Genomic DNA, 20,634 nt, shown 5'->3' with positions numbered 1-20,634 from the left:
GTCTTGAAATTCTTTGGCTACATTTATTCCTACTATATTTTTAAAAGGATGCTATTTAAATGAAATTTTCTCAGGGCACCTGGTTGGCTCAGTCAGTTAAGCATTCGACTTTGGCTCGTGTCACGATCTCACAGCTTGTGAGTTCGAGCCCCGCGTCAGGCTCTGTGCTCACAGCTCAGAGCCTGGAGCCTGTTTCAGATTCTTTGTCTCCCTCTCTCTCTCTGCCCCTCCCCCGCTTGGTGCTTGGTCTCTGTCTCTGTCTCTCTCAAAAATAAGCATTAACAAATTAAAAAAAAAAATGAAAATTTCTCAGTTTCATGTTTTCAAATGTTTATTGCCAGTACACAGAAATATAATAAAAATGTTTTCACGTGAAGAGTTAATACTACTGAGTTTCACGAAATAGGAAAACGACGTATGTCTTTCATCACTTAATACAGATTTTTTGCTTCTTTTGAATCTGTACTATCCACTGTGTTGAAGACATCCATTCCGTAACTTCTTTTCAAAGGCTGGATGCTCAGCTTGTTGTTTGGCGGTGTTGGATATTTTCAACCTTCTTGAAACAGGAACGTCGAGTAGTTCCCTGGAGCCTTAAATACGGACAGGAAAAGACAGGCATTTAACATAACCAACTCTCTTTCATCAGCTTCCAGTACCTCGGGGGTACAAAGGCACGAAAGGGAGAAGGAAAGGAGACAAAAAACCTACAATATGAACGTAAATAACAAGCAAGGTATAAAATTAAGAAATATTTTGAAGTCATTCTTTTATTGTTAAATATAACTAGAGGTTTGTACGAAAATGCACGAAAACACTTCATTAGTTTTAAGAACTGATGGGGTTGTAGTTTGCAAAAGGTGTGAGCAGCCACTGTTAGCATGATTCTGAGACTGTACAAAATGTTCAAAGCGCAGTAAATTTTACATGCAGTTTTCATTCTAACCTGTAGAGTAGTGTGGGGAAGCTAAAACAGGTATTGTGAACACGGGGGAGATTGAAATCATAAGTATTAAGTGATCTTCTAAATCCAAATAAGATCTCAGGTTTTCCAATTTCTAAATTTTTTTTTTTTCCAACGTTTATCTATTTTTGGGACAGAGAGAGACAGAGCATGAACGGGGGAGGGGCAGAGAGAGAGGGAGACACAGAATCGGAAACAGGCTCCAGGCTCTGAGCCATCAGCCCAGAGCCCGACGCGGGGCTCGAACTCACGGACCGCGAGATCGTGACCTGGTCGAAGTCGGACGCCTAACCGACTGCGCCACCCAGGCGCCCCGGTTTTCCAATTTCTAAATGCAAACAAGCTTATGCTTCAGTTGTATAGAAACAATGTGCGCAATTCAAAAAAAAAAATTAAGAAACATTTAAGAATGACAAGTTCAAATCAATCCCTTGATAAGGGTACAAAGATTCAGAAAGTGTTGTGAATAGATTAGGATGTTTCTGATGAATTCATTGTCAGAGAGGGTGGTACCAATGGATTTAAAGCAGAAGGAAGATTTAGTAGGATCAAAGGGATCTTTACAGATTTACTCTTCTGTTTCCCAAGGCTAAGTTTGCGTTAGAATTCCCTCTAGAGCTTAGTGAAAAAAGTAAGTCCTGGGCCTTGTCACTGTATAATGTATTTGACACTTAGAGTAGATAATTTATTTTTAACACTCTACTCTTCTAAGCAATAAAATTAGTTTCAGTAACAATAATAATGGCCAGAAGAGACAGTGACAGTTTTTATTGAAATTTCATATGAATTCTATACCTGAAACTAATATTACACTGTATGTTAACTAGTTGGGATTTAAATATAAACTTGGGTAGAAAAAGAGATTTCATATGATCAAGGCAGTCAAACATTAAAAGTTAAAAAAATATCAGTGCAGAGCCCGCTTGGGATTCTCTCTCTCTCCCACAATAAATAAAAAGAGAAATTTAAGTAAAATAAATTTATTTTTTCCACAGAATTCATCTTTTCACCAGTGAAAGCACTGGCAACAGGTGTTTCCTGAAAATCCATCATGGAGTCAAGTCATGGTGCTAAGTCTCCTATGCTGGCTTTGTAATTCTTAGAGCAGGCTTTGGATTGCTTTTTGGTATGCTGTCCACCACGTCTGATTCATTGTCTCCCATCCCTTCTCCACAAACTTTTGACACCTTGTGTTCGAAAGAATGTTCCATCACTGCTTTTAGGATTTTTTTTCTAAGCTAGTGTTTTTGATATCTTGCGTAAACAGGTAATGAAGGGCAGTTGGGTAACAATGATGTGGTTTCGGAGCGGTGGTATGGGTCCAGAGCTGACAGCCAAGAATGAATTCTTGATACGTCTTTGGTGCAAAAATGTGATTTTATTAAAGCACGGGGACAGGACCTACGGGCAAAAAGAGCTACACTGGGGTTGTCACAGGTGACTGGTTATAGACCTTCAGGTTGGGAAAGGGTTAGGGATAGCATAAGTCTCTAAGGAATTTTGGAAGAAAGGTTTCCAGGACCTTGAGGGGGGTATTGTTTAGGAAAAGGTCACTTATTACTGTCCAGTAAAACCTCAGTCATGGGACCCTTCAGATGTCTATTATCAGTGGGCCATAAGCTTGGAGTATGATTGCCAACATAGAGCTCGTGGGGGTAGAGATAAAAGAAGTTTCCGAAGGAATTTTTGTATGTTCAAGTAGACTTACAGGATCCTGGGGGATGGGATGATGTTAAGCTAAGATTGCCTTTTGCCCTTAGCAAAGTCATGGCTGAGGCAGCTGAGTCCCCAGAGAAAGGTCACTCTGCCTGTTTCGAGGACTTGTCAATGGGCTGTAGGCAGTAAGGAAACTTTTCATTTGCCTTGGTTTCCCGTATCAAGAAGCTTGCAGGACCCTATTCATTGTTAAATGCATCCAGATTTCAGAGATGTGAACATACCAAAAAGAGTGCACCTTGAAAGACAGTACAGTAGTTCTGTATTTTAACTTATTTTCCTTTGTCATTAAATATTTCCCTAAAATATAAAGCCTGCAATGCATTTCATTGTATGGATGTACCATGCTTAAGTCTGTGGTTCTGGGAAGAAAGTGATTTGGTCACTCTGGGAACATTACAAACATCCAGAGACATTTTTGGTTGGCATAACTGGGGGTGCCACTGGCATCTAGTGGGTGGAAGTTAAGAATGTTGTTAAATATCCTAAAATGTAGAAGACAGCCCTCTTATAACAAAAAATTACCTGGCCCAAAACGTGAATAGTGTTGAAATTCTGTGGCCTACTGCTAGACTTAAAATTTTAATTTTTTCCCCCTCTAGAAATGCAGGAAATTAAGGGACAGCATAATGTGGTGCTTAAGACTACAGCCTGTCAAATTGGCTGGGCTCTATACTGGCCGTAACAGTTTCTAGCTGAAGGACATTACCTAGAAGGAATTAGTTACTTAACCCCTCATTTCCCCATCTGTAAAAATGGAGAAAATGAATAGAAACTGGATAAGGCTATTAAGACAAATAGGTCTGCACCTAAAGCCCACATTTGTCATCTAAGATACACTCACTAGTGTTGCACCAGCTTCAGTTAGGTTTTTTTTTTTTTAAATAAACATAATCACAAACTTTACTATCCAGGGGTGTAGTCTACATAGGAAGCGCTGATGGAAAAATCAGGGGCAAAATATCTCAAGGTTTGAGGCCTGTTGCCAACTCTAAGATCTTCCAAGCCATTGAAGGGTGGTAAAATCAATTTAGTGGGTCAAGATTAGCATTGGAACAAAAATAGAATAGAAAATATTGGAGTGAGTCGCAAGTATTATTTTCATAAAACATGGTTTCAGTGACAGAGGCCTGCATGTATGCACCAAGTCACAATGTTAAAATGTATTTCTTTAAGTTTATTTTGAGAAAGAAAGAGAGAGGGAGAGAGAGGGAGAGAGAGGGAGAATCCCAAGCAGGTCCTGCACTGTCAGCACAGAGCCTACCACAGGGTCGAACTCAAGAACCCGTGAGATCATGACCTGAGCAGAAATCAAGAGTTGGATGCCCAACCAACTGAGCCATCCAGGCACCCGTATAATGTTTTAATTTTTTAAATTTGATCTTATTTCTTATTTTTTAAAATTTACATCCAAATGAGCAGATAGTGCCACAATGATTTCAGGAGTAGATTCCTTAATGCCCCTTACCCATTTAGCCCATCCCCCCTGCCACAACCCCTCCAGTAACCCTCAGTTTATTCTCCACATTTATGAGTCTCTTCTGTTTTGTCCCCCTCCGTTTCTGTATTATTTTTTCCCCTTCCCTTGTGTTCATCTGTTCTCTTAAAGTCCTCGTATGAGTGAAGTCATATGATTTTTGTCTTTCTCGAATTTCACTTAGCATGATACCCTCTGGTTCCACCCACGTAGTTGCAAATGGCAAGATTTCATTCTTTTTGATTGCCGAGTAATACTCCATCGTGTATATATACCACATCTTCTTTATCTGTTCATCCATTGATGGACATTTGGGCTCTTTCCATACTTTGGCTATTGTTGATAGTGCAGCTAAAAACATGGGGGGTGCGTGTGTCCCTTCGAAACAGCACACCTGTATCCCGTGGATAAATGCCTAGCAGTGCAATTGCTGGGTCGTAGGGTAGTTCTGTGTTTAGTTTTTTGAGGAACCTTCATACTGTTTTCCAGAGTGGCTGCACCAGCTTGCATTCCCATCTTTAAACATTTTTTTAATGTTTATTTATTTTTGAGAGAGACACAGAGTGTGAGCAGAGGTGGGGTAGAGACAGAGGGAGACACAGAATCTGAAGCAGGCTCCAGGCTCTGAGCTGTCAGCCCAGAGCCCGACATGGGGCTCGAACTCACGAACTGCGAGATCATGACCTGAGCCGAAGTCGGACGTTGAATGGACGGGGCCACCCAGCCGCCCCTAAAACGTAATTTTTAATGTGAGTCACAATAAAGAAGTTTGAAAGGCACCACCTGAAGTCCAACTACCACTTGATGTTTGTCTCTCTGTCTCTGTAGGACTGATAAGCTTCTGCTTTAGGACATTTCAGCTGTGTATTTGGACACTTGGTTGAAAAACTCTTCAAAATAATGAAAGACAAGAACTTAATGTGAAAAATGACTACAAATAGTTTGTGCCAACCTATTGGTTTAAATCTGTTGGGGGGCGGGCGCCTGGGTAGATCAGTCGGTTAAGCGGCCGACCTCGGCTCAGGTCACGATCTCGCGGTCCGTGAGTTCGAGCCCCGCGTCGGGCTCTGGGCTGACAGCTCAGAGCCTGGAGCCTGTTTCGGATTCTGTGTCTCCCTCTCTCTGACCCTCCCCCATTCATGCTCTGTCTCTCTCTGTCTCAAAAAAAAAAAAAACGTTAAAAAAAAAAATTTAAATCTGTTGGGCAATGAAGCAGGCTGGAAGTGTTGTATGTGTTGCAGCGTTAGACACTGTGTTGTTCACTGGCCCATTACACTCATCACTAGCTTTGAAGACACACACTCAGAAGTTAACTAGCATCATTATCATTAATAATACGTGAGTACCAACAAACCAGCTGAGTAGGGCAGCTTCAACATCTGTAAACAGTACTATGAATATTAACTTGACAATCATAGTGCCAGAGCCTCTAAGTAGTGCATGACCGCGTTTTATACATCATTAGCTATGATCTTAAAAACGAAAGCCAAAACTTTTTTAAAAGGAGCTAAACTTTAAAAATGGTTAGCTCTAACCCATTCTTTGAAAAAAAGCCAAATTACGTTAATTGCAGTCGCTGGCTATTTGAACATAACCTAAGAGAAAATGAGGGCAATTATGCTAGGTTGAGAAGTCGTAATTCCTGCAGAATAAAATCCCCAATCAGGCAGAGTTAACAAAATTCAGCAGTAAACTGCAATCTCCCCAATATCCTGATGTATTCTGGGTAAGGAAATAGTGTCATTTAAACTTGTGACCACAGTGATGTTTGAATGGTCCCCTGCACAGGCTTTTGAGATATTTGAGGGCAGCAATTTTCCACAGTAACTTCTTAGTCAACCTTCAATACAAGTATTTTATTAATTGCTAATTACGTGCCAATCTTTCTAGAAAGTTCTAGCAACTTAAAAATTAATAATTCATAGTTCCTAAACCTCAGGGTTTCATAGACTTAGAGGGGAGACAAGAATTTGTAGTCGTGTGGTATGGAGCAGAGGCAGTAGACGGAGTAGATCACTATATTGCCCAGAAGTTAGAAGCTGGCTGGTGTCCAAGCTGTTTGAAAAAATGAGTGAGAAATGAACAAGGAGGGAGGAACATTTCCTGGATGAGGAAACTCGCATGTGTAAAGGGGAAAAGGGCCAGGAGGTAAGCTGGAGAGATGGGTTGCTACAAAATGAAGAGGCTCTGTTGCTGTTAAAAAGTTTAAATTGTATCCAATTTGCAAAACAAAACCAGTGAGGCCGGCTGGGAAAGACACCTGACCAACTTGGTCCTGGATGGAGTAAATAACAGAGACTAGTTGAGGGGTGAGTCTAAGTATAAACTGAAGGCCCGAAAAAAAGCATAGGGCACCATCAACAAACGTTTGTGTGTATACCACATATTGGGGAAATAGTTCCCTCTATTAAAAAAGAACTTACATTTCAGCATGTTAGATAGTGAAAGAATAATCTAGAGGAACTGCAGACATGTTAGGGAAGGATTCCCTGAGAAAGTGACCCTGAAATGGAGACCTGAAGGAAAAACAGGATTTTAAAGATTCGAACTGATTTGAAGTACTTAACGGTGTTTCTCTATAGACTCTGTGTAACCCCTGCATACTCCTAAAGACAACCACTCTCTTTTGCCCTCACTATAAATCTATTAAAAGCCCCAGATGTTTATTAAATTAACAGATAATCATGTAATGAGGACAAGATTAAGCCTCTCACCTCTTTTCCCACTGGGAATATTTGCATCATTTACATCGTTTTATAATTACTTGATAATCTGGAAGAGGACCAAATGAAAGGACAGAGATTTAAGAACGAAGAGGGAGACACTGCAAAAGGGAAGCAAATTAATGAGTGAATAATTAAAAAGAAGCGAGCGCTTGAGAAAGCTCAAAGAAAGTATCAGCAGTGTCCATTTAACGCAATAATTTGGAGGCCCCTATTAATCTGTTTGCATTTCGGGGAGAAAAGAGCAGCAGGTGGAAATGAGGCTACAGAGTGTGGACTTCTTATCAGTCAAGCAGTTTGGTAGAAAAGTAATGCTGCATGAGGAAGTTTTGTTGTTTTCATTTACTAAGGAACGGAGAATACAGAGGGTTTTCAACGTCCTCCTCCGGAGGAAAGAAGATGTAACCTGTTGAAACTTACTACTATGGACATAAGCATCGGTAATTTGTAAGAGTATTTACTCCAGATGCCTGCATATACATACCAAGGCTAATGTTACGTATTACTAAGAAACACCACTGAACGCACATAAACTTTTAACCTTTATATTCTGGAGAGGATGTAAAACCTTTAAGGTATAAACCAATCACTTCTGGTCCTTTCTTCCCAACTATGACTAGGAGAAGATGAGGACTGAATTGTTTGCTTTCCAAAGAAGGAAGTCAGACAAATAACATTTAAAAACACTTTATTATTTAAGAGATTATCACTGGCATAGTTCAGTGATGTTTTCACATTCCGGGCTGTAGTGTGTGGTATTTGGAGTGACGAGCGTCAGTGACAGCTAAGAGAAGTTCAAGCACCGGTATATTCTTTAGAGGCCTAATGTGTTTTGCTTAACCAATTTTTGGCCAAATCTTCCTCACCACCTAGTTTCTGTGTGCCCGTTGCTATGCGGTGACTAATAAAATCAGCGTCTTTTTTCGGTCCTGCCAGTTCGTACCTCCTCCCGAGGCCTAAGAACAATTTAACCTCTTAATTTTCACTTCTCAGCTCTATCTTGCTGGGTGTATAAAAAAAATCCAGCTTAAAAAAAAAATAAAAACGAAACAGATAAAATAATTTGCCAGACAAGATTCTCTCGGGAATGTACAGCAATGTAAACTAAAACACAAAGTGGTTAAAAAAAAAAAAGTAACAAAACAAGAAAAGCTCTTCTCCAATAAAACTTTCAGATACCGGGTAAGTGTGATGGAAACTAAAAATCCCTCACGCTTGCCAGTCGTCCAGTCCAATGTCTTGTTTTGTTTTAAATCAGTTTCCACCGTGATAAACGAAGGGTTGCAAACTTTGCTTCCTAACAGTATTTGCTCCGTTTCGGTGCTCCTGAAAACGGTGGTAATGCTCATTTTTACGTAAACCCAACTCAAAGGCGCTCCGATAGCGACAGCACCTCTCAGCTTTCACTTGTACCAGACATGCCTCGATAGAACAGGAATTTAAAGAGTGTTACATAATCATTCTACGAGTAACTTCTGCTCACCACATTTTAATACCCAAAGCCTTGTAGTTTCGAGCCCTTGCTTGTGGCCGATCTTCCCGCACACACTCAGGATCCCCCGGAAATCGTGTCCCCTCGGGAACTCACGCTAACCCACCTGAGAACCAACTCCGTTTACAAAGCTGAAAACTGGGGGTCGTGCCGCTTACACCTTCACCCCAATCGACCAAGCCTTAACTCCTTCTTGTCTCTTGGACATTTTCTTTGGCTTACCTGGTCCGAGAAAAATCGTGCCGCCCCACACTCGAAGTTACCCGAGCCACTTATCAGCTGTTTCAAGTCCCGGCGGTGGGGGTGCGGTGGTGGCAATCTAGCCTGGCCGGGCCACAGCCAGGTACGTCATCCTCTTACAGATCTTGCCCGGTATGCGGACGGGCGACGAGGGCACACAACCTCCGTGGGCCCCGCTCCTCCGCGACAGGTGGAAAGAGATAAGCTGTTTGACCTGGGGCTAATCCAAAATTCGGCGGGGTCCGCCTCAGGCCAACTCGCGGTGGCGAGAAAGGTCAAAATCACCTTGGGGCAGTCCGCGGCCGGACCGCGGCTCGCACCGCCAAAGGGCGCCCCAGCTGCGTCCCCGGGTCAGAAGAGGACAGCAAAGTCGCAGGCCGGCCGACCGCGACTGAGGGCGGAGCCGCCCCCCTTTTCCCGGCGGCCTGCCGACTTCCGGACCTGCGCGCGCCTCTCTGCGCCGCCCCGGCCGCCCGGCGCGCCCCACCCCCCGCCCACCGTTTCCCGGCGTGCTCCGCGGAGGAAGGGACGGAGTCGACAATAACAAACCCAACCGCGGCGGTGTCCGCGGCCCTGCAGAGCCCTCGGCGCTGCCTTGGGGGGGGTCTCCGTATCGCCCCGGCCCCTCGGCTCTGACCGGCCGCGGCCCCCTGCCCCCCGGCCCCTGACCCAGAGCCGAGGGGCCTGACAGCGTCCCCTCTCCGCCCCGACCCCTCCCTCCCGCCCGGAGCTCGGGGCCGCGACCGGCACCTGGGACGCCGGCGGTTGTGTCGGTTGGCGGTGCCCGATGGGCGGTTGGTAGCCGCCGCCGCGGACGAGGCGGCGGCGGAAGATGGTGCCAGGGGCTGCCGGCTCTGCTGCTGCCGCCTGTGGAGGAGGAGGTGCTGCCAGGTAAGTGCTGTCGCCGCCCGGGTCCCCTTCCCCCATCTGGCACCGCGGCCGCGCGGCGAGCCCGGACACAGTGGGCCGGGGACGCCGGGGTCCCCGCCGGGTCGAGCGCCGCCCGCGCGCAGGTGTGTGCGCCCGCGGGCCCGGCGCATCCGGCCGCGGCAGGTGTTGCCCTGCGGCTGCCTCCCCGGCGCGACAGCCCCGGTGGAGACACGCGGTCTGAGTCGAAGCCCCGCTGGGCTGCGGGAGCTGTGGGGCCGACTCGCCCGGTGCGGGCCTGCGTGCGGCTTCCTCGGCCGGGGCCGCCCGGGTCCCTCCCTGTGAACGCGTCCCCGGCCGGCCGCGGGCCGAGTTTTCGGGAGTGGCGGAGGGCGAGGGACGCCGACCCCACCGGGAAGCATCCTCGCTTGTGGTCACGGCTGGACTTAGCCCTAAGGCTGTCTGTGACTTGAGAACCCGGGGAGAGGAATTGGGCCGAGGCCGAACGCAGCACACAGCGGGAGGAACGCAGAGATACCTTTGTCCCGACCCCGGAGTGCGAGATCGGTATAAAGTTACTCTTAGGAATGACTCAGCCTCCGCCCGCCCCACTGATAGATTTGGGATGGGGTGTGTTTGCGGATTTCACAACTTCCTTAGTCGAAGCTGGAGAACAACAGGAGAAATGGCAGCTTCTGGGGGGGAATGAATAGTTTCTTCCACCGCCTGGTGGATGTACTATGTTTATTGTTTATGGTTTCGTAATCTAGTCTTTTCCATCAGGAACTCTTTAAAGTGCGGTCATACCACGAAGTGCTGTGTGCCTGGATGTCAAGGAAGACTAATGTGCTCACTGTTGATAGAGTCTTGTTACTACAAGTCATTAAGCTAGATAACAATGTTTGCCTCGAGTTCACTGTACGTAGAGCGATGATTTGGGCCCTATGAAAATATGCCTATTATTTTATTGTATAGTTTCTAGGTTTTTGGGTGCTGATGCTGCTTGTTGATCTGTCCGATGGGTCAGAAGGTAAGCAACTTAGGAGGAGACGATTCTTAATTTACATCAACAAATCCGCTTAGTGAAGAGTCACAGAATTATATTTCGATATTTGATACGAATTGGGTCTTTACCATTCCGAGATGATATTACTATGGGAAGCAAAAGTACCTTGAGGATTTTATTTGGGGTTTTTTTTGCTTTGTAAACAGACAATTGTTAGGGGTGGGAAGATGTTTTTGCTTTTTCTGTATTTAGTGTTTTGTAGCCGAGTGTGGCCTTAATGAACACGTTTTCTCAGTAACATTCCTGTCTTTTTTTTTTTTTTAATTTTAGTGTTTACATTGTGTTTAAAATCTAGAGTTTTATGAAAGAGATGCTTTATGTTGGTGTTTATGTTGATAAATGTCTGTTGATGGACATTAGATATGGACTCAGACCACTTTTGGCGCATAATTTTCTTTAGTCCATTTTGAATGTTTCATGGTAGTCAAATTTAGGATTAATAATTGGCCTAGTTCTGATGGTGTTGGATGACAGGGAAGGCAGTGGAGCAGTACCCTTGTCTCAGAAAATTTTTCTGGCCCTTGCTAACACATACAAATTCAGAATGCATGACACATTGACTTTTAGCAAGTCAGATTCATAAGGTCCTAAAGGGCAGAGGACACAAGACCTTTGTTTTTGAAAAGCCACACTTCTGAACCTAAGTTTTTATCATGTAAGATTAAGAGGAGCTTTTCTTTGGCTTCTGATTTTGAGACTGTCTTTAAATTTTCATGCCTTCAACAAATGTTTGAGCACCTGCTATATGCTGTCCTTTGCAGATGTGTGTAACTTATAAGTGTTTTTTTAAAAGGGATATCTAGTAAAATGTTCTTATTTGGATAATACTATTCTCTAACCCCAATTAAGCCTTTTCTTTTGTAGTACAGATAATAGTGGCTCAAGAAACTGAAGTGAAAATTTAGCAGTGCCTTTCTACACACATTCATTCATGCAGTTATTTACTTACTACAGGTAGACCATTGGACCAGTCGTTACAAGGCATATAGGAATGTGTAAGAAATTGTTCTTGTCTTATAATAGAAAATTGGAGTCATGTATAAAACTGATTGCAATATTGTAGCATTATTGGAAATTTGAAAGAAAAGTACTGAAGGAGATTTGGGTTTTTATGGAGTGTAGCGATATTTTTAGAATCATGATCTGACATGGATAAGTCACTTCCCTTTTCTTTAAAAAGATGTCCTATCCACCTCAACAAATTTTGGCTTGGGACTGATCATGTACCTACTGTGTGCCAGGCACACTGGTGTAAAAGTACTGGGGACTTGGCAGTGAACAAACCAAACCAAATCCTTGTACTCATTCAAGAAAAATATGGAGTAAGAGACGCATGCTGGGAAGGAAAACACACAGGAGGAGAGGAGTGTCAGGATTGAGGGGTTGAAACTTTGGATAAAGTGGCCAAGGAAGTCCTCACTGATTGTTAACTTTGAAATAAAGACCCAGGAGAAGCAAGGAAGCTAGCTGTGTGACTACCTGATCTGAGGCAAGAGCATTCTTGGCAGAAGGAATAGTAAATGCAAAGGCTGTGAGTGAGATATTTGGCATACAAAGAAAAAGTGAAAAGGTTACTGAGGGTGGACTGATAGGAATGAGGGGAGGGTGACTCATGACTAGGAGAATGATGGTAGAGAGGGCTCTGTGGATACTCAGGTTTTTTGGGTAACAGTAAGGAAGCTGTAAAGTGCCGTAATCTTGCATGTGCAAAGGCACGGAGGTTTGTTCCAGTAAACTCAGCAAGGCTAGAAGGCAGCTTGTACCTAAATTCACGTATGTTTTCAGGAAATGTTAAACCCCTGCAACACAGTTTTAGCTCGTGTAACATGAACAATGAATTAGAAGAACTTTATATGTAAGCTTTGTGTATAAGATTATAGGAAATGGTGAACTTTGAGAAATGTTAAAGAAGATAAATTGCAAATGCAGCCTGCTTTAAGATGCTGGAATAGATACAGTGCTAGAGAAACAGATTGTAGGGTGCTGCATTAAAGATGTACTTACTGTTGTTGATAAAAGTATGTGAATTTTAATTATCACGTTTCTGGTTTGCTTATTATTGTGGCCCTAATAAACCTAATTTGCCTGTAAGTGGACCTCTGTTGTCTGTCTCCTGAGAGGATGGCATTTCTTTCCATCCCTCAATAAAGATGAGGTCCTTTTAAATTACTTTTTTCCGGGTAGAGTACTTGAGTACTTTCATGCACCCTTTCTTTCATTGGTCAGTTTCGTCTTCCACAGCTGTTTAGTGAGTACCCTGAGGATTATGGAGGACACCCCACCCTCCCAATCACCCCCCATGACTTTGCCCTCTTTTGAGTTCTCGTATTTTATTAGCTTGTAATCGTGTTAAAGGATGAAAATAATTATGACTCATTTCCATTTTGTTGTTGTTGTTGTTACTGGTTCGGGACTAAACACATCGTTTTTTCCTTCATACTCTACACGTAATAATTGATCAGTAACCACCCAGACTATCTGTTGAAATGTTACTCGAATCAGTACCGTACTGCTAATATATCTGTTGTTTTTTAGGTGCTATTTGGCAAATTCCAGATGTGCACATCCTTTTCTTGAGATTGCTGTGTTTTTACATAGGCTTCCTAGAACAAAGCTAATTCAGTATTTACTGTATATAATTTTGATTGCATTTTCAAACTAAGTATTCTAAAACGAAGCATAGAATTATAACACTTTTGCTATAGACACAATTCTGCGAATATTAAGAGTTTAGAAAACCTGAATTCACATGTACAGGGAGGGTCCCCACTTGGTACTGCCATCCCTCAAAAATTAGACCAGGCGCAGCCCTGGATGTCATAGCTCAGCTGGTGACACTAATGCAGAAGCAACGGATGTGGCTTCCGTTCTTGGTACGATTTGGAGGCAAGACGGCTATTTTCTAGTAAACTTGACTTAAATTCATTTTAACAGTTTTTTTGAATTCCTGTTAAGCAGAAGCTGTCAAATGACATAGTATGTATAAGAAAACATGTTCAAACACAATAATACAAAATGAATTTACTTTTTGTGAATAAGACTAATTCAAAATGACAAAACTAATGATACTTTCTATAGGGACTTCTTTAAGACTAATAGGGTTTTCAAATTCAGATTATCAGTAAATCATGCATTTTACATAATTTTTTATGAGTGGCAGGAGAGCAACATGTTGAATACATTTATGTGTATTGAGGGAAAGATTCCCACATATATTATTCAGCTCAAATAAGTTGTATAGCATTACGCGTGGTGTTCTCTCATTCTTATGAAACAAAACTGTCCGTGTTTACACACATACATTTTTTTCTCAACACATAGGAGAAAAATCTGAAGGAATATGCCAGACTATTAAAAGTAGTCCTGTTGTCTTCATTCTGTTGGAGCTGTCTGAATTTGAAGTTGCGTATTTACTTGTAGATAAGGCATTCATTTAGGAGGCCTTGAACTTTTATGGAAAAGGTTCTTTTGGGGGGAACGTGAGGAAAATGGCTGACCTACTCTTCTTTTTCTCTTCTTCTTTTCCTCTTGGCAGAGAAAGGGTAGGATCAGATGGAAATAATCTGATTTGGAGGGTTTGAAGTCCAGCTTTCAGTCCCTGGGTAACCCAGACATTCCGTTTGTGGTGAACGTTATTTTCACTGATGCAGCGCCTACTGGTCCCTCCTTGAGGTCAAATTGCAACCTGCAGAATTACAAGTCCGACAAAATTATATCCTATTCTTGTTCTTTCTCTATGAAACTTTTGGGCCAGTGTGTATAGTTCATCCAAATTTTGTGAATTCTACCAGACCTGAAAGCAGTTTGTGGGTACTTGTAATCCCAGCACCTGGCACAGTCTTGGCTTATGTTGAGTGTTCAACAAATGCAGTGTGAATAATGATTGAATGTGTTCAGTTTGGGATGTCAGAAATTGAGGTTTTTTTTCCCCCTTTTGTTTTCCCCATAAGGAAGCTAATCCTAAATTTTGAAAAGTTGACAATAAACTGTAATGACTGACCTAATCATTATCGGTACTCTCTCAAAAGAGGAAATTGTAAATTAATCTCCAGTCGATAAATTGGATAGGTGGTGGTTTTCACAGGTATTGGAGATGCTTTTTTTTTTTTTTTTTTTTTTCCTTCTTTCTCCTGGACTTGAAAGTCTAGTTGTAACTCCTATGTATCTGGGAGTGAATTGAATGGAAGCATTTTTTAAGAAAAAGAACTATATCTCAAAGCAAAAAAAAAGAAAAATATATCACCCCTTTAAGTCCTCTCATTTATAGCTGACTGTATCCCAGAAGGATCCAGGAAGAACAAATGTCCTTTTGTGATATGAGATTTTTTTTTTCTCCAGTATAATTCTACCACCTTACGTAGGTCTGTAAATTCAGAGGGAAAAGAGTTCTTGTGGACCACCTGTGATTAGGGAATACGTCCCAGAAGTGCTAATAGAACCGTGTTTTGGGACCATACTTGGATGAGTAAAATTCAGATGAGCAGAAATTGGGGGAGTTTTATCTGGCAGGGTTATATAAAGTGAGAGAATAGAAGTTTCTTGTCGAGGAGTAGTTAGAGATATTTCTAGAAAGGTAAACTAGGGCTTAATTATGACGTCTGTGAATACTGGAGTTATAATCGCCACCGTTTTTGCACTGTAATGGAGTCTGAGATACACTCTGTAGAAGGTATCATTTCAGCCCACGGGTGGTAAACTGATCATATGGATTATCTGAGCCTCATTGCGAGAGATGGGATTCACGTAGAGGTAAATCTGGCTTCAAAGTCTGACAGTTTAATATTAATCTAGCTTTAAGCCAGAGGTGGCAAATTCACACCCTTAAAGGGGCAGACAGATAATGAAATTCAGTGAAACCATACTGGGGGTACTGTACTGTGGTCACAGGAGAGAGAGCTGCAAAGAAACAAGCTACAGAGCGAGGTATGCCATTGATCTGTGACCTGCTGTAGGCAGCTGTGAGGTTCTAGGGAAGGTACTTGAAGGTACAGGAGGCATGCAGCCTGATGGCAGTGGTTGTGACTGGTGGGAGTGCTCAGGGAGGCTTGGGGTGGGAAGGCAGTGGGAAGAGTTTCTAGGCTCTAAAATAAGGGGTGTGTCCTTGGAAAATGAAGGGTTGGATTCTGAAGGAAAAACAGATAGGATTTAGATAGAAATAACTGAAGTTCTGAGCAGCAGGGGAAAGATAAGGGTTTTTTTGACAAAAGAAGTTAGGGAGTAAATAGTTGTAAAGGAAAAGCACTGAATTGAAATGTGGGTATGTCGGGTTTGCAGCAAACAATATGATTGCTAACGGCTGATATTTAGCATCAGCTGAGGGTTAGTCCTGTGCCCCGAGGCAGAGATCTGGGTTAAACGGTAACTGATGATGTTTGTATTGCACTCCAGTTTGCATAACTCTTCCGTTTATGTGTAGATTCTTTACATTTTCACAACAACCCTGTGAGATAGGGAGTTTTTTTGTAATCAAACTAATTTAAGTTTGGGGGTGCCTGGCTGGCCCAGTTGGTGGAGCATGTAACTCTTGATCTTCGCGTTATGAGTTCGAGCCTCATATTGGGGGTAGAGCTTACTTAACACTAGAAACTCGAAAAAAACCAGTTTGTTTGATGAGGTTAGTCAGGGTCACACACAGTCGATCGAGGGAATAAGACTTAAAAATAGGCTTCTGAGGGCCACCTGGGTGGCTCAGGCGGTTAAGTGTCCGACTTCGGCTCAGGTTCGTGATCTCGCGGTTTGTGGGTTCAAGCCCCGCATCGGGCTCTGTGCTGTCAGCTCAGAGCCTGGAGCCTGCTTTGGATTCTCTGTCTCCCTCTGTCTCTCTGCTCCTGTCCCACTTGTACTCTGTCTCTCTATCTCTCTCAAAAATAAATAATAAAAACATTAAAAAACTTTAAAAATAGCTTTTCTGGTTCCAAATTTCATGTTCTTTTCACAGTTCTGTTCTCCCTCTTACATGGACGTAAAGATAGCAGTTGGAGAACTAAATATGAATGACCACGTAGGGAAGATTGTGGAGTGGAGAGGCAAATCTACACTGGGATGGCAAATTGGGGGCTAGAATGGGGACAGCAGATGGGGGTCATTGACTTGCTCTTTCAGTTGGACCAGCTCTTCTAGTGCAGCATACTCAAGTTTTTTATTTCTTTGTGGTGCATAAAATGTTGTCTTTTTTTCTTTTTCAAAATGGAAGTATTTTTACGCCTGGTTATAAATGTGATTTTTAAGGACACCAAAGAAAGTGAAAGGCCCGCATCCAGAAATAGCCATTGTAAAAAGATCGATGTTAAGTTGTTCCAGAGTTTTTTTTTTTAAGTTTTTATTTTAATTTCAGTTAGCATACAGTGTTACTAGTTTTAGGGGTCCACTGTAGTGATTCAACACTTCATGTATCATCCAGTGTTCATTACCGCAAGTGCACCCCTTAATCCCCATTTGGCCCCCCCCAACTCTCTCCCCTCTGGTAACCATCAGTTAATTCTCTAAAGTTGAGTCAGTTTCTTGGTTTGCTTCTTTTTTCCCCTTTGCTCATTTGTTTTGTTTCTTAAATTCCATATATGAGTGAAATCATACAGTATTTGTCTTTCTCTGACTTATTTTCTCAGCATTGTACTCTCTAGCTCCATCCATGTCATTGCAAATGGCAGGATTTCATTCTTTTTCATGGCTGAATAATATTCTTGTGTGTGTGTGTGTGTGTGTGTGTGTGTGTGTGTGTGTACCACATCGTCTTTATCCATTCATCATTGGACATTTACTTACGCTGTTTCCATAATTTGCCTATTGTAAATAATGCTGCTGTAAACATAGGGATGCTTGTGTCCCTTGTGTTTTTATATTTTGGGGATAAATACCCAGTAGTGCAATTGCTTAATCATAGGATAGTTCTATTTTTAACTTTTTGAGGAACCGCTATGCTGTTTTCCATTGTGGCCACACCAGTTTGCATTCCTACTGACAGTGCAAGAGTGCTCCTTTTTCCCCACATGCTTGTCCACATTTGTTGTTCTTGAGTTTAGCCATTCTGACAGGTGGGAGGTAGTATCTCATTGTAGTCTTGATTTGCATTTCCCTGATGGTAAGTGGTGATGAGTATCTTTTCACGAGTCTCTTGGCCATCTATATGTCTTTGGAGAAATGTCTGTTCATGTCTTCTGCCCACTTTTTAATTGGTGTTGAATTTTATAGTTCTTTATGTATTTTGGACATTAACCCTTTATCAGATATGTCATTTGCAAATATCTTCTATTCCGTAGGTTGCCTTTTAGTTCTGTTGGTTGTTACCTTCACCGTGCAGAAGCTTTTTATTTTGATATAGCCCCAATAGTTTATTTTTGGTTTGGTTTTCTTTGCTTCAGGAGACATATCTAGAAAAAAAGTTGCTATAGGCCACACTTTTTCAATGTTTGTGTATACACGTACTCCGTCAGCATTAGTTAATACGATAAAAATAAAATCTGCCTACTGACTCACATGATATGTACTGTAACTAACTTTTCTTACTGGATAGTAAATATATCAGTAATCAGTATGTATGGAGCTAACGTTTTTAAATATCTAAATGATGTCACATAATATAGCTGCACCGTAATTTATTTGATCAATCATGATTGATAGTTTTCTGAATTTTCATTGTTAAAAATAAAGATTTCATTGGATATATACCTTTGTACACTTGTCTTTTTGCTTTCAATATATTTCCAGCGGTAGAATTGCTGGTTTGTACATCTTAATACATGATTTATATTTTCGTATTGCCAGATTAAATCTTATAAGTTGTACCCATTTTCATTCTTGTCAAAACTGCCAGTGTGCTTGTTATAAGATAACAAGAGTCAACACTCTTCATTTTAGTCATTAGAAGTAACCTGAAGGGTAAAAACTGGTGGCATTTCAGATAGACTTTATTTTTCGGTATGTGTGGATAGCCGTTTGTCATAGTACTGTTGCTTACACAATGTTTCCTTTGCCCCGATTTGAAATTATAATGTTTATCTCTGTGTGTGTATATGAAGATGCATTTGAATCTGTTCTGTTCCATATGTTATCTATTAATGGGCCAGGCTCCTGGTTTTAATTACTGTTAGAGTATGTTTGACATGTTTTGATAAATGCTCTTTCCTTCAGGGTCTCTCTCCCCCCCCCCCGCCCCCCCAATATATATGTGTGTATGTATGTAAGTATATATAATAGGCACTTAGTAGTTATTTTCTCAATGGACAGAAACTGAAGACGTTGTTTAGGGAAAAGACCACATAATAACTTTAAGAAAATCTTGCGTCAATTACTGAGTTACTAACCTGTTGCTTTTAGTTTAAAATTGCTTTGGGTTAGCTTTTGTCATACAAAGTATGACTTCATTTTATAAAAATTAAGTTTATACAGAAAACGAGCATTGTGCCAAATTTTAGAAAATCTTGACTATTTGGTGAAAAGTAGTACTGTGTTATGTACTGGGCTTAAATTTTATGTCCTATAAAGTTAATTTCCTTTTTTTAAAGTTTATTTTGAGAGAGAGAGCACGACGTGCACGTGAGCATACACAGGGGAGGGGCAAAGAGAGGGAGAGAGAGAATCCCAAGCAGGCTCCTCACCGTCAGTGCAGAGCCTGACATGGGGCTCGAACCCACAAATTGTGACATCGTGACCGGAACCTAAGTCAGGAGTCAGATGCTTAACCAACTGAGCCCCTCAGGTGCCCGCTCCTAAAGTAAAATTCTAACTGTTTCAGCGACAGTTGACTTATATACTGGCACTTTACCATTGCTTGTAAGAGTTTAGTTCTGGATCGTTTAGATGTAACCCACTTAGAAATTTGGTAGATTTTATATGAGTTAAGGGAAAATGTGCTTATGAGCAATCCCAACTTTGTAAGTTGATAAAAGGGTTAGCTCTTTTTTATTTTAAATGTTTGTTTTTTATTTAGAGAATGAGCAAGGGAGGGGCAGAGAGAGAGGGAGAGAGAGAATCCCAAGCAGGCTCCTCTCTGTCAGCACAGAGCCTGATGCAGGGCTTGAGCTCATGAACCCATGAGATCGTGACCTGAGCCGAAATCAAGAGTCAGTTACGACTGAGCCGTCCAGGCCGCCCCAGCATTAGCTGTTCTTAATGATTGATTTCTTCAAGGAAGTTAGTGAGTTGCTAAGCTTATCCTCTTTAACATTTTAGTAAATGTGGTCAAGGAGGCTAAATCATTGGTCAATTTCACATACCCTTTTTTGGGTATTTTTTGGAATGGCATCACCTTTATGTGGACTCTCGCCTATCTCATTCTTTTCTAGAACTTTTGCCTGCCTCTCTGTGGTGTTACATATTGCATTGCACTGTCACGTTCACTTTATGTAACTCAGCTCCTTGAAAGGAGAGCTGATGCTTCTTTTTTTTAATCTTTAGAGACTGGCTCACTAAGTAAGTTAGAAACGAGTTTAATGTACATTTGACTATCTGGCATTTTATAAAAACATGGAGGAATTAGCCAGTATACCCTTTTCAGTTTTTAGGTGAGGAAACAGATCTGGTGAAGGTTCTTAAGGTCACAGAAGGAAAAATGTGAATCTAGTATAAAACCCAGATCTTTTTAACTTCTGTTCCAGTATTGTTTTAGGATGAATTCTGTTCATTTTCAAGATGACCAAAGATGTGCTTGATTACTAATGCCCCTTTTTGCTGAATGTGTTAACAATTACATACCAAGGAGCAAATTCAGCTTTGGATATCTTATTTTGATTGCAAGAAAATAAGAATATGTACATTAGACACTCTTACAAATAAAATACTCCAGTGGATTCTCTTTGAGCCATTTTGTATTTCTGATTTCACGGTTTTGGTTCTTGCTCTAGTCCTTCTCCAGAGCCTTGGCCTCATTTATTGACTGTCCAGTGTCTAGTGGTTTAGGTAGTGAGCGTGTGGTTTTTTAAAAATTTTTTATTTTTAAACATTTATTTATTTTCGAGAGCCACAGAGCACGAGTGGGGGAGGGGCAGAGAGAGAGGGAGACACAGAATCCGAAGCAGGCTCCAGGCTCTGAGCTGTCAACACAGAGCCCGATGCGGGGCTTGAACTCGCAGACCGAGATATCATGACCTGAGC

At 41.8% G+C, this 20,634-nt stretch overlaps 1 protein-coding gene and 1 long non-coding RNA gene across 4 annotated transcripts in view; one reads left to right on the top strand and one right to left on the bottom strand.

Moving 5' to 3' along the window:
* Positions 1-313: 313 nt before the first annotated feature.
* On the bottom strand, positions 314-9,032 carry LOC124507641 (uncharacterized). Its single transcript, XR_006961064.1, has 2 exons — positions 8,595-9,032; positions 314-593 (listed from the first exon to the last, which is right to left on the bottom strand). It is a non-coding gene; the product is annotated as an uncharacterized LOC124507641 (long non-coding RNA).
* Positions 9,033-9,153: 121 nt separating this feature from the next.
* The window catches only part of RB1CC1 (RB1 inducible coiled-coil 1), a 93,293-nt gene continuing 81,812 nt past the window's right edge, over positions 9,154-20,634 (top strand). For 2 of the 3 annotated variants that reach the window (XM_047073922.1, XM_047073923.1), the window contains exon 1: positions 9,154-9,503. The gene's annotated coding sequence lies outside the window, so the exon portion shown is untranslated. The remainder of the gene's footprint in view (positions 9,504-20,634) is intronic. The other variant, XM_047073921.1, reaches the window with a different exon arrangement.

The sequence above is a fragment of the Lynx rufus genome, unplaced genomic scaffold (genome assembly GCF_022079265.1).
Source record: "Lynx rufus isolate CCGP_SWC_20201006 ecotype Redwood Valley unplaced genomic scaffold, mLynRuf1.p SCAF_12, whole genome shotgun sequence".
In the NCBI taxonomy this organism is placed as follows: domain Eukaryota; kingdom Metazoa; phylum Chordata; class Mammalia; order Carnivora; family Felidae; genus Lynx; species Lynx rufus.
The sequence above is the reverse complement of the archived record's forward strand: the minus strand, read 5'-3'. Positions and strand labels throughout refer to the sequence as shown.